Genomic DNA, 17471 nt, shown 5'->3' on the forward strand with positions numbered 1-17471 from the left:
TTTTTTTTTGGTCAGTTTCTAGCTAGATCTAGCTGGTTCCAGAAGAAGATTTCTTTCAATTTTCTAATGCTTTTGTAATATGAATTCCTCAGAGATCTCAAATGCTTAAGGTTTAACAGGGAAAGTGAGGATCTCCACCTCTGTTCCACTAGTCGCAGGTTACATCGTTCGGTGTTAAGGCTACCATAATACCATGGTTTAGAGGCTTTGGTGGATAATCTCTTTAGCTGTAAGGGTGCAAGCAAGTCTAGAATGTTATTCATGAAGCTGGTGTAGTCGTTTGGAAGATATTGGACTTCGGACATGTCTCCAGGAGGAGGTAGGATGTTATTACTGAAAGATGTCAGTTCATTGAGATTAATGTTTCGCATGGTCCATTTCCATATCATAGATAAGGAGGTCAAGGTCATGTACGAGGATAAGATCAGAAATGTCCCTCACATGTCTTCTGGCCAATCTTCAATTGAGTAGCATGCACTTCAGATGAAATTTAACACTCGCTGAGGAAGTCTGAGCAAGGAAACATGTTTAAGGTTGTGTTTATTTACCTCTCTGTGGTTAGGCTTTGATTCTCTGTGAGTGTTTGCAATAATGGATTTGATTTGACTCTGAATGTCTTTGTTAACATTGGTCTACTGGGCTGAGTGGATGCATTGGGGTGGGGTTGGGTGCTCCATATGAAATGCGGGAACTTCGAAGAAGGTAAGATCAGGTTGGTTGAGGGGTGAGCTGGAGGCCAGGTCCGGTGGTTGGTGGAATGGTCATTATTAAGACTTTTCATTTTCTAATTCCAAAATGGCCCACAATTGTTAGCAGAATCTATGGTGATGTGGATAAAGCTTTGTAAGTCATCCTTGAGTTGTTATAGATTTTGTGTAATCTCATCCAGCCTAGTTGATCGTGTGGTGTAGGAAAAGGTTGATGGGTCCTGGAACATGGGTAGAGGGGGCAGGGTGCTGTTGATGCCTGTGCTAATGGGGCACTGTTGGCCAGGGGGAATCAGTAGATGAGAAGTAGAGTTGGAGGGGAGGAAGGATGTCAGTTGGGTGGTCGGGAGTTTGAGAGTAGGGTAACAGGAGGTGCTAGGGACATGTTGCTGAGTGGGATGGGGGTTCATACTTTGGGAATGCCATTGGTTGAGGCCTGGATGGTGTCAAGGGTATATTCCGGGAGAAGTAATGATTTCCAAGGCTAAGTGGCTCTGGAGTGACTGATCTAGGTGTGGGATGTGGGTGAAGTTTGGTATGGCGATTGAAAGAGGATGTAAATGAGTTAGTGTTGCGCACAGAGTTAGTAAGGACTTGAGCTGTGACGGACACAGTAATGGATGTAGCATTTTTGATGAGAGGGAAAAATTCCTTAAATAATTCCAGGTTAAGATCCGAAGCTTGGATGAGGATAGTCCCATTATTGAAAATGGTGATGTTTGCTTCTGCTCTATAAACCAACGAGGGGGATACAGAGAGTCTTAGACCATGCAGAGTTTTTGCGGATGTAGAGATCAAGAGCAGTGTGCACAAGGCTTTCCTCAATTGTGCTCATCTTTTCATAAATAGGATAAGGGCACTTACAATAACTCCTTTTTTCATGTAGCAGTAGGGGTCACATATAAGAGTTTCTGGGTGAGCTTTGAGGAGTTTATGTCTTAAGCTCTTAGAAGCCTTTTTATTTAGGTTCGGGGGTACTTAATTTTAATGATGGAAGCAGGGCAACTGTGGGTGGGAATGAGGTGAGTGGTGAGGGTCCAGAGTTTCCTTGATGAAGGCTATACCCAGGTTCTAATCAGGGTACTAGACTAGAAGGCATTGGAGTCATATGGAGATAAGAGTGATGAATGGTGCTAGAAGGTGAGGTATTGTGGGTGTACAGGTGAAGTGTTTCTCAAGAATAAACCTTATGGGGATTGTGGTAAAAAGGTAACTCTGAGGTGTAGTGATCAACATTAGGTATGACCTGTGGGTGAGACAGCAGTGGACTATAGTATGTTGGCTAGAGAGTGAGGGGGAATGGTGGGCTAGGCAGACAACTGCAGTGTTATGACTGGTTATGAGGAGGTAAGGCACATAAGCCGGGCAAAGATTTAAAGAGGATCATAAGTGCAGGGCAATATCGTGTAAGTTTAAATGTTTGGAAGAGCTGTAGTTCATAGAAGATAACGGAATGAACCACAACAAGATCGCCGCCATTGGCTGTGCTGAGGCGCAGGGTCCTACTTCCGTGCCAATGTAGCTATTAAGTCATTCTTTACTGTCTACCAACCCAATTAGGGCGGGTCCTTTGTTTGTTTTGACTGATCGAAGAGTGAAGAGTCCTCCTACTCTGATAATGAAGCCAGGAGCATAGTAAATAAGTCCTTCTTTAGTTTCTATATCTCCGAAAGGGCAGATTACTGTGTTTGTTGTGATAAAATGAGAAGCGGGCCACCATTTTGTTGCCAAGCATAATGTGGAGGAATTGCAAGAGGCAGCAGTAGCCAAGATGTAGATTAATTATATGTGGCTGCAGTTGCCATGAAGTGAACTAATTACATGAGGCCGCAATAGCCATGATTTTTTAAGAGCAGTCGTCCTTGGTAAGGAACTAATGTAAATGAACAATCAATATAGACTAGAATCAGTGCTATATTACTATTGTCCAGCCAGACAGTCAAATTTAATGTATAGCGAAATTAGAGATCAAACAAGAACCAATAAAGTGGGACACAGTCCTGCGTTCCTGACGTAGTTCTTACTGGGTGATTAACATTATTACTGACACCTGTTTGTGGCCGTTCATTGTTTCTATCAAATATAGGATGCATGCACGTTGATTTGGTCACAATCTTAACCGTGGGCACACCTCTGGCCAAATGAATTTTAATTTGTGATTTAGGATACCCTCATTGCTGCCTTTTTTATCGATGTCAGGCATATAATAGTGAATACAAATCTCCCCTTTACTCCTGCATTAGTGCAGCATGGCAACCATTAGTCGTCGCAGTATGTGGTGCAGGCTGTTTGGTGGATGACTGATTTCAGCACCCTGAGTGAGGTTTCTCCTGTCGGGTTCTCAAATCCTTGGTTTTCCTTTGTTTTTGTTAACGTCAAGAATTTAATTCTCTTGCACTTCTTTTCTTGGAGAGGAGGGGGCATGATGGCTGGGCTTTTGGGGGGATTAACGCAGATGGCGATCCCTAGTCCTGGGAGCCTCTGGATGGAACTCTCTCATGGATGGCCAAGTTTAATCGTACCTCATGTGCCTAAAGTCATGCTTGTAACTAATAACTCAGGCAATTTTAGAGAAAATTGCTCTAAGGTGTGCCTGTCACCAATAATGCAGGAGCAAAGGGTTTATTTGTATTCACTATCATATGCCTGACATCGGTAAAAAAGGCAGCAATGAGGGTATTCTGAATCCCAAATTAAAATGACCGCATTCATTTGGCTAGAGGTGTCCCCACAGTTAAGATTGTGACCAAGTCAACGTGCATGCATCTTATATTTGATAGAAACAATGAACGTCCACAAACTGGCGTCAGCAATAATGTTAATCACCCCGTAAGAACTACGCCAGGAACTGCATCAGGGCCAGTGCCAGCCTCAGCTTCGTTCTCAACATTGGCACAAAACGTCCATGAACTTCATCGGAGGATGCCAGAGGAGTTCTTCTAGAATGGACTTGTTCCTCATTGTGTCCTTCATCCCCACTGCACTAAACACAGTAGTGCACAGCCACAGCCAGGACAAGGGCAATAAAAAAGGGACTGGTGGCGACAGTACACGTCACCACTGAAAAGGATGATACCACCATGGATATCTGGAGTTTTTTATTCAGCAGTCAAAACCAATGCCCCAGGCAGCAACTGCCATGACTCTGAATCCTCCTCACCCCACATTCTACTGTCCCTGCATTCCAAACACACAGGAGACCCAACACTAACACAGACCTAAACAAGCCAGTCATGTTGCCATTGGCTGCCAGTCTCTTGCCTTTGAGAAAGAAAGAAAGAAAGAAAGAAAGAAAGAAAGAAAGAAAGAAAGAAAGAAAGAAAGAAAGAAAGAAAGAAAGAAAGAAAACAGGAAAGAAAGATAGAATGTAGCAAAGTAAGAAATAGACAGTGAAAGAAAGAAGGGAAGAGGGAAAGAAGGAAAAAAGCAGGAAAGTAGGAAGAAAGAATGAAAAAATGAAAAAAGTAAGAAAGAACAAAATAAGGAAAAAAGCAGGAAAGGAAAGTAAGTAGGAGAGACAAACTGAAAGAAAGATCGAGAGGAAGGCAAGAAATAGACGAAAGAAAGAAATAGAAAAAAAGGAAGAAATTAAGAAAAAAAATGAAAAGAAGGAAGGGCAGAAAGAAAGAAAGAAGGAAATAAAGAAGGCAAGAGAGGTAGAAAACAAAAGAGATGGAGAGAAGAAAGAAAGAAAGAAGGAAATAATCAAAAAAATGTATTACAAGTGCTGCAGATTAACCATGATAAAGGCTGATTTTATTTCTGGGCAAAGTTTATTAAAGAACCACTGCTGAAATGGAGCCCAGAATAAACGTATTCTGAACTGCCTGCTTATGAATTTACATGTATAATATTAAAGCTTTCGGTTTGTGTACTATATGCATAGTAAAAAGAGAATAAGTTAATACAGAACAGTTCCAAATGGTCTAAATCTGTTATGCTCTGAAATACCAGCAATCAGATAAACAAAGGATACTTTAAAAGGAATTTATAACAGCATTGGCAGAAGACCGAAGCAGATAAAGTGTGGCATGTGGCCTGTGCTCACATCTGGTAGAATGGTCCTGCACCTCGGGCTCCTAACACAAAGTCAACACTAAAATAATAAAAAGTAAAAATAAAAACGCCAGACCTAAAAATGACTTTAGGAGTTTTTCACTGCTAGAACATGTAAAACTTAAACCCTCATGTGCTTTTTTTAAATACCATGCACCATGCCTTATGAGCCTTTAGAACTCCCTTTAGGGTTGATTTATAAGTAGTGAAAATGAGGGTTTAGGCCTGGCAAAATATTTTCCAGGTTGAAATATCAGTATAAAACTGCCCTACAGCCTGCAGTGGGAGGCCTGAGACATGCTTTAAAAGGCTACATTAGTGGATGGCGCAATGAGTGATGCAGCCTATTAGTAGCATTGAATTTACAGGTCATGGGTACATGTAGTACCATATTCCAATGACTTATAAGTATATAAAGGTAGCAATCAAGTGTAGGTCAATTTTACCATGTTTTACAGAGGAGAGAGAGCATAAACACTTTACCACTGATTATTAGGAAAAAGTGTACAGAGTCCTAAAAGTCAACAAAAACGGGTTCAACAAAAGAAAGCAGAGAAAGACAAAATCTGGGGTAACACTGCAGAAAGGTACAGCTCCCATAAAGGCCATAGTATATGCTTCAAAAATATACCAATGGCAGGAAAGGTTAACTGTCAGACTGCAGTAATTATTGTGTCATCTACTAATGTGGCAAAACAAACCATGGCTTCAGGCCTACCATATTAATCTGACTGCTGCAGAGTAAAACTCACAATGCAGCCTGTTAAAATAACCATTTTGACAGGTAATGTTTTACCTTTTAAATATTAGTAAGTCACACCTATTGAGCCTTTTAGCCCACAAGGTAGGTTGCATGGTATTTAAAAGTAGGGCATATAAAATATTAAAATTACCATGCCCCTACAGTGACAAGGCCCAAAAGGCTATTTGCACTGTGGCAAGCCGAGCTGTTCTAAGCAGACAACCAGAGTACCAATGAAAATATTAATACTGTATCTTGGGAATGGCACCACCTTAAACAATAATTAAACAACTGTTTTTATTAAAAATGAAATTAAATGATGAAATAGAATGTTTAATAAACATTAAGGAAACATACGTTTTAGGAAGTTACATTTTACCTACCTGAGCTGTCAGAAGGCAAATTAGCATAGGTCTTTCCTAGCCCTCAGCCTCTGCTCAGCCTTGAATAGGTGGGCACAGATGACTACTCCGAGAGAAGCTAAATATTCAGAGTTGGAGCTGTGTTTTTCCGGTAATACCACACTGTCAAATCCTGCTTGACAGGTCTGTTGAGCTGCATGTAATACTTAAGGCACACTTGAAAGGGAGACAGAATGCTAAGACAATTCTTGAGCATCCCTTGTCTGGTTGCTGAAGGACACTGCTTTTGTCCAACCAGACATTTATTTCTAGGTTTGTGGTGAGTGCAGTGCCTGCTTCAAACTGAATTTTAGTTTCAGATTTGAGAGGGCATGAGGATTGTAATAATAAAGTCTTGGCACCACCCCAGCCCTCAGAGTCCAAATTTAGTGTGGCTGAAAACTTTTCCCATCTTGAAAATGCCGTGACATATGGAAATGTTAGGCTGTTTGCAATGAGGCAAACAGGAACTAATGAGATAGTCGATAGGGTTCACATTGGGAACATTTACCCCATTGGTTAGGAAGTACTCAGGAGTCACCTTCACCTACTAGCTGGTGTGAGAATGTGGAAGCTCCAGGCATACATTTCAGGACACTTTCTGGACCTGCGAAAGATCAGAAGACTGGGCTGCTGCATGGGACCTGAGAGGATCACTGAAGGACTGGACCTGCTCCTTCTTGCATCTAGGACAAATAAGTAAACTGCAAGGCTCAGTTGGATGACCTCCTTTGGGGCTACAGAAGAAAACAAGCTGCAAAAGGCCTTTTCCTGGATGTTCCCAGCTGACCAACAGCAACTGAACCTGGACTGGACCCCCCTGTTGGCTTCTGCGTAACACTCTGTGAGTCTTTACAAGCCTCCCCTGAGGTCCCTGAGGTCCTGGGGCCTTAGCAGTGTACGCTTGTGGTTGGTTGGAACCTAAAAGACTACGGGCCTGATTTAGATCTTGGCCGACAGGGTTCTCCATCACAATTGTGAAGCATATCTGGTTTGTTCAAATATAAATCCCATTTCATCCTATGGGATTTAAATTCTGGTGCTGGAGTAACCTGACCACCAAGGTCTAAATTAGGCCCTAAGTCAGGAAGTAACATTTTGATTAGATTGGTGTATCTTACAGTGCTCCTTTGAATGAGGCAGCACATTTTGCCTAGTTATCGGTTTGCAGGAGCCACTTACTACGATTGGTGCTTTATGCTTTTGCACATAGTTTTCTAGCTATAACTTCACTAAATAACATCCTTGGTTCCCCAATAGGAGTTTGTCATTTTAGCATTGCAGGTTGTGATTTATTCTTGCGGTGGGTAGTCCCCACCTCAAATAGTAATCCAATTTCTTACATACTCCAACTTTGAGAGTCTGTAATTTTGTAATGTTTTGTGACAGAGCCAGTGAAGCATACACTAAATGTCTATTTGGAAGAGATTCCTACAACACCCTCTTTACATATAGTGGTTTGATATGGAGGTGCAACTTCATTTTAGGAGTCAATAAACAATTACCAACTCCTGAACTGACTTTAGTGTATTGTAAATACATTTTTGCAGCCGCAAACAGTGAATCAGACTGTTTGCAACTGTAAAAGCATATAGTACATCTCGCCCTACTTTTAAGCAATGGGACTGTGTGAGGAAGGAAGTCAGCATGACCAACTATCTGAAATGTGATCTTGAATTACAACTCAGTAAGCAATTAAAGAGTTATGAATAAGTAGGACCTACATGTTTGTGTAATGCTAAGTGCTTTGCAGTCATTATCCATGTGTTGTGGTGTTGAAGCTTTGGATAAAATAACAGTGCTCTTTGGTTTTTTTTAAGTCCAGGTGTTGTACATCCTATGTATCTCCAAAGGATTTCTGCATCAACAGCAAGACACTGGGCTTGTCTTGGTAGTGGAGAAAAGGCATGGTTGCCAAAGATGACTGAAACAAACCTGGTGAGCAAAGGTGTAGGGCATTGGTTTGCAAATGAGAAATACATTTGATTGAAGTAACTTCCAACGCCTCTGAAACCCCTTTCTTAAATGTGCGGTGAGCTCCACCCAACTGCGAAGATCTCTACACAAATAAATATACGTTTTAATAGCAAATGTGGAATGAACAGAGGGTTGTGGCTAGAAAATTGGGAATACTTACTACTAAAGAAAAAGTGTAAAGGGAAGAGAAACAAGGGCTAAAGGAAGGAGTAGGTATGAGTTAGTGAAGGGACATCCACTCACCCACAATAGAGTAAGCCCATTGCTGTTCACAAACTGCACCTCTATAGCAACTACAGACAAAAGGAACCCAAAACAGTCATAAATGCACTCCAGCTTTGTGCTGGAGTAAGTCCAGCACCATAAATGGCCAATCATTAGTACTGCAATACGGTTCCATAAAATGCATTAGAGAAAGGGACTTAAAATAAAAGCCTATATCAACTCAATTAAATTAACTTATTTTAACATTTTTAAAATATGAATACATGAAATGTAATTGAAATATATATAACAGTGGAAGTTCTCAGGCGCAATGCCTGCTGGCCCCTGTAGGGCTTGTTTATTTATCCTCAGTGAGCTGCGGTGCGCTGCCTACACTTTCGACCTTTGAAGTCCCAAGTGGGTTTGGAAAGAATCACTGATAGCCATACTCCCCCATATCACTCCCTTCGTGCCCCTTGCAAGCCTCTTCACAGCAAGGCACCACTAGGTGCTGGCATGAGACCGCTTCGCGGCGGGGCCTCCTCATGACCGGACAGGCCGTATTAAATCCAAAGCGATGAGTTGCCCTCTTTAAGGAAGCCACACGCAAGAGGTACGTTTTCACCGCCTTTAATGAAGAAAGATGCAGCATGGAAACAGGACACCTCCAACAGTTTTTAAAGCCCAACGCATTTCGTGCAACCACGCACTTAATCATGGGCGAACACAGTCTTTAGGCAGCACATCGCAATTTATATAGCACTACAGGGTGCAGCAGGCATAGCGCCTGCGAACTCCCACTGAGGCGGGCCTCATTCTGATTACCAGGTGCTGTATAAATTGCGATATGCTGCCTAAAGACTGTGTAGAGGCACAAGAAACCAGGGAAACAAAGGTGACAAAGAAGAAAAGGGGGCAGGGTAGAAACACTCTGACCCCACAAGCACCCCAGTGCCAAATTAAGCATTTTTTTTTTTAAAAACACAGCAGAATGCGCGCTGGGTGCGTGGATCCAGATTCAATTTTTTAAAAAAAATATGTGAGTGCTTCCTCGTTTCGTTACTTTTAACCCCCCGGGTGGGCCAGGTCCCCCCCTGGACCTGGCCCACCATTTGTGAATTGTAAGGCGGGGGCCCGCGGAGGTCCCCGCAGCCCCAGGGACTGCCACCTCCCCAGGGCATTATCTGTTAAAATGTGGGGGTCCTTTTTGGACCCCTGTGCCCCGGGGATCACCACCTCCCGGGGGCTTTGAAATTGTTGGGAGGGGGGCTGCGCAGCCCCCCTCCTGGGCCGGCTCCTTCAGTGTCTCGGGGTGCTCACCCCCAGGACACTGTTGTTTGCTATGGTAGGGTGGGAGCATGGTCTCCTGCCCCATCGTAGCAAACTCTGGTTTGGAGAGAGCAGGGTAACTTGCTTTCTCTTCTAAAATTCAAAGCAGAAATGCTTTTCCACATGGGGAGCTGCATGTCAGCAGCTCCACATGTGGAAAAGCAATGCCGGCTCCTGCAGGACGCGGGGAGCCGGCGGGACCGTGGGGGCTTTGGGGCTCCCCCCACGGTCTCCAATGAAGTGCATAGGCCCCGGGGGATGGGATCCCCGGGGCGAATATAAATTACTGGTAGGAGCCAGTTTTTTTATCGAAAAATTTGGAGTCGCGACCCTAGCGCAGCGCTCAGCGCAGCCCCCTGGTGTGAACGTGAGAGGTGCGCGACTCCCAGCACAGCCCCCTGGTGTGAACGTGAGGGGTGCGCGACTCCCAGTGCAGCCCCCTCATGTTAACACAAGGTGTGCGCGACTCCTGGCCACGCTGGGTGTACGACTCCCAGGAAAAAAAATGTACGATTTCTTCATGATATATCTAGGTAGTATGTTTGGATCTTGGGTGGCTCTAAAAAGAGCCCTTATGTTTATTATGAGAAGATGGTAGCTACATGTAAGTGCCGACGCAGAGTCTAAAGTTGTTGAGAAAGTCACTGTTTCCCTCATCTGTGAAATGTACACCATCTCTCTTGTATATGCCATCCATATTAAAACGCTGATTGTTGTTGTATATGGATCCCATACTGTGGTCTCTGAGATAAGCAGAAACAGCTTTATTGACCATTTTTTTAGCTTTCTCAATCTGTGGAGAAAACTGATTGGATCACTTCCATTTCTGTCTTTGGCATATGTTAGAGTAGACAAAGGCAGTTTGGGGGAAAAGCAACATCAATTCTGCAAAGGTGTCCTTCATTAGCATTTACAGACCTTCCCCAGACAATGTGCCTAGGACATTGCCACCACAGTGCACAATGATGAGGTCAGGAGGTTGGAGGTGCATAAAGGTTTTAACCTATGGCATCAATTGGTGCCACTTCAATCCTCTCTGTCCAATCCATTTAATATCTACATTTTGCAAAGCTAGGTCTTTGTCAATACCTCTGCTTTCAGCATACCTTTTGCACCAGAAAACATAGCTGTGCCCAACAATCCACACTGGAAGCATCTTGAAGGGATCTCTGTAGGTAATCAGAAGATGTCTGTAACTGAGGTAGGCAGGTGGTAGAATGAAATCTATCCAAAATGGTGGACAACATGCTGTTTTTAAGAAAGTAGAGATTTGACTGGTTGTTTAAGAACACTCTACTTTCAAATATAGGGTGCATTTTACTTTGTTTAGAAAGCATGTTTCTTATTGGTTATTAACACATGTTAGAAAGGTACAGCAGAAAGGATAAGGGCATGCTTTGCAAAGCCAACCACACCTGCTGTTGTCATTTGTGTGGTGAACTTGTGACCTGGCAGCTAAGCTGAATGTTGCATGACCTGTTGCTATGGAAACTGACATTAAGGGCAAGGGGTGAAGATGTCAGTTGAAAAGTATTATTCTCTATGACCAAGGAAAAAACGTTTTTCAATTTGAAAAACACTGGGAAGCAATGTCATTTGTGGGTTATGTGTATATGTATGGAAAATTAGAGGGAAAGTTTGGGATTACTGGTTTTACATTGAAGAGTGTGCTCATCTACATTCTCTGTGTGAAAAAGAAGATCCTGACTGAGTGTGTGAGATTTTTCATTCAATAGATTTATTTTAAAGGTGAGTTATATTTTTAAGAGATTTATGTAATATAGCTTTGACATTTTTATGAAACTCTGCTGGTTAAATTAAAATATTAAATGTACAGATATATATTGGAATAATTTCTAATGTATTTGAACTTTGTTTAAAAATAGTATGTGCACATATATATACGTCATGTGATCAAGGCTCCACGGAGCCGAAACGTTATGACGACAGCCTCACGATTTAATTAAATCAAGCACTTACCGAAGGTCCGTGTCAGCGAGTGTTTTTTGGAGATCTAGATGTCAAATACGTCTTCCATGCACCAGCAATTTCCTGATATATATATATATATATATACACACACATTATCTACTGGCGGTCGCCAGTAGATATTTATAGTTACAACCTAGTTTCCATAGGAAATCTCAAAATTCTATTTTGAATAACTTTGGCGCCGGTTGACGAATCCTCGCCAAATTTTCAAAACTAATGGGGCGCTCCGTTCAGCTCCTACCCTGAAAGTCTCGGGTGATTCGTCAAGCAGGGGCCGAGAAAAAAGGGGGGTCCCAAAACGCGTTTTCCCCATGCATTTTTCCATAGGACCTTTAGACACAGCTACAGCCCGAACGGCTGAACAGAATTACTTGAAATTTGGCAGAGAGGTAGCCATAAGGTCAAGGAAGTGCCTTTTGCCGGTCTGGTGTAAATCTGTTCGGTATTTCCTGAGAAAATAGCATTTAAAAGCATATATATATGTGGGCGGAGCCTAACCACACATCTCATCCTGAGATCTGATTGGCTGTCAGCACTTCATCCAAGAAGTGTTGGCAGCCATCTTGGGACCAATATACATGATAGCACCTCATTAAAAATCATTGCAGATAATAGAAGGTTTTAAGACTTTAGTTACATTATAAATCATTTGTTGATGGTACCATACTCATTTTAGGAATTGTGGTATGTTCTAAGGTGATTTCACCATGTGAAAAAGCCTTCTGCTGGGATATCATGATTGAGAGAAAAATATTTTCTCATGCTTTTACCACAGAGGTTTGGAAGGTGATCTATAAGCTAAACTGAGAGCTTATTTTCTGTAAATTCACATTATCTTTCTCAGTCATGTGAGAATGAAGTCTGACATTCTCAGTAAAACATGTACATCCAACAAGGGCAGAGAATGTCAGTTGATTCCTTTGTGTTCTACTGCAGCTTCCCAGAGTGTTCCAAAGAACTACTAGAGCGCTAACAGTCCTACTTATGATAAACGTATGGCACACCTGAAGCCATCTTGCTTGGATTAAAGTGGTAACTCTTAAAACATTTAATTTAAAAAGGAACAAAATGAGGGTGTTCATTTTTCCATAAAAAGTATGATTAGTGCTGCAGAAAGAAAAATTAGGGCACATTTTGAGTGACTTCTCAAATCCTCTTCTATTTCATTAAAAAATTCTGACATGCAGACTGAAACATGCACTTTTAATACCAGGAGCAGACTTCCATGGTGAACAGTAGTTTTACTACAGTGATCTAATGAGCAACTAGAGTGCTAACATTCAGAATTTATGGCAAATGTGTGACATATCTGAATACCTTCATGATGGAATCAAAGTAAAAAACTGAAAGCATTTCCTACTGAGGAGACTGCAGTACATGAGGAAATTAGGAAACTTCATGACAAATAAATCTCCCAAGATGGCCACCGGAGACAAAAGAGCCCAAATGTAGCCCAAAATCACCCAGATGTAGCCCAAATATAGCCCAATGACAGAAGTGTGCAAAACACTTATTATTTTGTGTTTTTGCAGTGTTATATAGTGCAGACTTGTCAGGTATTGGAGTGCTTTACATGAGCATTGGTTACATCACACAAGAACAAATTCATTTTGGTTGTAGACATGGGGAGACTAAGTGATTTGACCAGAATCACAGAATGTCGAGCTGAAGCAGATACTTCAACCTGGTTTCCCAGTTGCAAAGTCTGCAGTTCTGGAAGTAACACCACATCCTCTCCACTAAGTGCAACATTTAATCAAGTGGTCAACTGGATAAAAAAACATAAAGATAACAAATAATTTAAAAGTGCTTTGTCGCTATTTGAAAACTCAGAAAATATGTCCTTATTTTAGTCTTTTAGAGCACTAACCATAATTTTGATGCCAATAAGACCCTCTCATATATGTAATTTCTAAAGGAAATGCTCTAGGTATTACAGTTTTGATTAAATCAAGATGATGTCAGGCGTTCCACACTTTTGTAATAAATATAGAATGTTAGCAATCTAGTTGTTCATTAGGATACTGTTGAGAGGCAGAGGCCAGGGGCACGGACTCTGAAAATTGAAGGCAGGTAGGAGGGTGCAAAGGCAACAATTTAACCACACTGAGCAGGCAGGAAGGGCCGTGGAAGCACAACAGACTATGGAGGGCAGTGGAAAGGGGGGCAGGGGCAACAAACCAACAATACAGGACTTGCAAGAGAGGCTGTGGCAATGTGATAGACCATTGTGGGCAGAAGGAAGAGGCAATGGTAGTACAACCATACATGCCAAAAGACCCGATTCAGCCAGGAAACGTCCAATGTTTTTAAGCTCAAATGGGCTTTATTTGATCTGTCTCCTGTCTACAATCTCCTCTTTTTCAATGTAACTCAAAGGGGAAAATCAATACCCCAGTTTTTTTCTCAAAATCTCCCTCTTACCAAGTTCAAAATGTTCGCAAGTATGGTACATTGGATCATGGAAGGAAATGGGATAGGGACATGGACTTGGATAACAGAGGACAGGAGGGACATGGAGAGGTGCACAAAACTGACCCTGCAGGGCAGGCATCAGGGTTTGCAGCAGCACAATACACCACACAGGGCATGCAGGACGGGAGTGCAGCAGAACAATCCATAGAAAGCAAGAGGGAGGGGACAGGACCATGCACATGGACAACAGAGAACAGAGGGGCAAGCGGCAATGGTAGCTAGCTGACCATAATGGACAGACAGGAGAGAAAGCTGTAGCATAACAGACCATAAAGGGCATGAGGGACGGATCAGGGGCATTACAATGGAACAGACAAGCCAGGAGGGAGGGAGTAGGGGTCTGCACATGTAAACAGAGGGCTGGGGGCAAGGGGGCAGGGCAGGAGCAGCAAGATAGCCATGGAGGTCAGGCAGGATGGGCACTAGAAGCAAGACACACCATGAAGAGCAACAGTGAGACTGTGATGGCATACACACAGACTCATGGAGGGAAGGTGGGAGGGGGTCAGGGGCAGCTAACTGACCACACAGGGAAGGTGGGAGGGGCCATGGCAGCACAGAAGACCATGCATGGCAAGTGGGAGGGTTAGTGGCAGCACAATGGCTATGATGGGCAAGAAGAAGGGTGCAGGGGCATGCACAAAGGACGATGGAGGATAGAAGGGAGGGTCAGGACCTGTGCACAGACAAGAAAGTTCAGGGGAAGGGGCCTCACAACAGACCACACGGGGCAGGCAGGAGGAGCAGTTGCAGCACAACAGACCAGGGAGGGCAGAAGGGTGTGGCAGTACAATGGACCATGTAGGACAGGAGGAAGAGGATAGGGGCATGGCATGTGGACAGGCAGGGTGGAGGTGGCAGGGACAGGTTACAGTCATCTGACAATGCTAGGCAGGTGGGAGGGGAGTGGCAGCTCAACAGAACACTCAGAGTAGATAGGAGTGGCAGGTCCATGGGACATGGTGGGCAAAAAGGATGGAGCAGGGGCATGCACAAAGACATCGGAGGGCAGGGGGAAGGAGAATAGGGGCAGCAAGCTAAGCACAGAGTTTAAGCAGGAGGTCAATGATGGGGCATAGAATTGGGCAATGGAGGGCAGGAGGAGTGGACTGGTACATCATACTAAATTGAGGGCAGTGGCAGCACATCAGACCATGCATGGCAGGAGGGAGGAGGCTAGTCCATGGATTCACACAACAGAGGATAGGGAGGAGGGGGATGGGGCAGCAAGCTAACTGTTCAGAGAAGGCGGGTATTAGGAACTTTATTGTTTTTAAAACATTGTGTCTGTGCGAACTACTTAAAATATGAACAAGTATGCAGCATAATCTCACTTTTATTCAGGAAGAAGAGGACATTTGTGACTGTGACTCCGGGCTCACTTGGCAGAAACACCCCCTGACCCTCCACCCCCTATCGCAAAATGTAATGCCCGTGAAAAGGGTAGGTGAACACAGTGTTATATAGAACATAGTCCTGAGAGCACGATTGAAAATGAAAACTATATATAGTGTATGGTATAAACTATGCACCAAAAAGTGTGATATAAGATGAACCGGGTGTGAAATATAATATGCAATACATTGTGCACAATGACAGATTCATTGGAGAGCGCGAGATAGCAAAGGCACTAGCGCGTGCTATGCGATATGCTCCTTGGAGTGTAATATGCACAGGGCAGTGTTGTGTAACCTAACTAGTCTCTAAAGTTGTAATATAAAATATGTGCTGGGGAGTGTAACGTTGCATATGCACTGTGACAAAGATGTGGATCCCAGATTGTAATATGTATGGCATAGCACTGTGCGTTATAACATAGGCATCGAGGAAGGCACGTTAGATGGGGCAATATAACCCGTGCGAAGACAAGTGTGGCATGACATATTCACGGGGTGGTGTTACAGTGCACATGGGCTAGAGAGTGTCATAGCATACGCACTAGCTAGTGGAATACAACACAGAGGTGTGTGGCACTCGGCAGGCAATGGTGGGTGTAACACAGCATTGGGCTCTGTCAGGAGCGCGCTGTGACTCTCAAGTGATGTTCGTCCCCTTTCCAGAGAGTAAAATAAAAAGTATTACACATCTGGCAGTGGATGTGTGTTTTATTAACCGTGAGGGGGGTTTCTTGCATAGTTTTGGTCGAATGTTTGTCGAATCCCCTTTGAATGGCTTGGTGTGCATGTGTATTAAATGTGCCAGTTAATAGCTACCCATGTTTGTATAAATAAACGACAAGGGTGTCTACCGGGATTAGGCACGGTAGGGCATCAGACATGTCAGAGATTCACTAGTGGTGTAAATACATTCCACGCGGATTCATTGCATGCATAGTCGCCTTTTAATGAATATCACGCAAATCGTCATGGTGATAGGTACGTACTGTTTGTCCAGCATGTCCTAGGTGTGTCTATAAATATATCTTTTTTTTAAATAATAAAAAACAGTGGCCGGCCCTGGGGATTGGGGTCAAAAAAATATAATTAGGAGACAGGCCCTGGGGGATGGGGTCATCAGGGCCAATAAATTAGAATAAGAAGGGGAACCGCACAGCCCCCCTTCTTAAAAAATTAAAATAAATAAAAGACTGGCATCGTGCCGGAGGCCATGCCCCCTCCGTGCAGCACTCTGCAAACGCGCCCCCAACAGGCATCTCAAGTATGCGCCAGGGAGCTGCGCTGCAGACAGGTGTTCTGAGGCCAAGCCCCTTTTTACACCTCTCTGCAACGCAGCTCTGTGGCGCTTACTGGAGGTACCTAGTGGTCTAGTTTGACCCTAGGGACCCTTAGGATTCAAGGGGACTTAATCTCTCAACCTAGAACAGCCACAGGGTGCGTTTACACAGTGGTGAAGGGAGGGGACGGGGCCTGAGGTGACGTGTGCAAACACGCACTATGGCACGTTTTAAATTGGGGATATAATTTCCCTTCAATACTGAGGGCCCCTGGGGGCTAACTAGCCCACCAAGTGCTTCCAGTAAGCGCCACTGAGCTGCATTGCAGAGAGGTGGTCCAGGCCGTGCCACTTTTTACACCTCTCTGCAACGCAGCTCTGTGGCACTTACTGGAGGTACCTAGTGGGCTAGTTGGACCCTATGGACCCTCAGGATTCAAATGAACTTAATCTCCCAACTAAAAACGGACACAGGGCGTGTTTACGCAGTGGTGAAGGGAGGGGACGGGGCCTGAGTTAACGTGTGCAAAAACGCCCTGTGGCCTGTTTTAAGAGGTAGTTTTAATCCCCATGCCCTATTATATACTAGGGGCTTACAGAGGAGGTCATGCTAATCACAGGGGGACCCCAACGCATAATGTTCCCTAGTGTATGTAGGTGTTTTCACTGTATTCTAAGTGTCTTTTAACATAGCACTGGCTCTAGCACTGGTTAGTCAGATTCAGTTACCACCAGTATCCGTCTGAAAAAGTTGAGGGTACAGGATGATTTTGCAACAAGGCTTCTTTCTGCTCTTCTTTTTGTCCTTTCTGCACGTTATCCTTCTTCCTGCACTTATCTTCGTATTTGAGGATTTGTGTTGCTTCTTTCTGCACTTCTTTTGTTTCTTTCTGTGCATTTTTTCTTCTTTCTTCA

Source organism: Triturus cristatus, chromosome 2_1 (genome assembly GCF_964204655.1).
Source record: "Triturus cristatus chromosome 2_1, aTriCri1.1, whole genome shotgun sequence".
In the NCBI taxonomy this organism is placed as follows: Eukaryota; Metazoa; Chordata; class Amphibia; order Caudata; family Salamandridae; genus Triturus; species Triturus cristatus.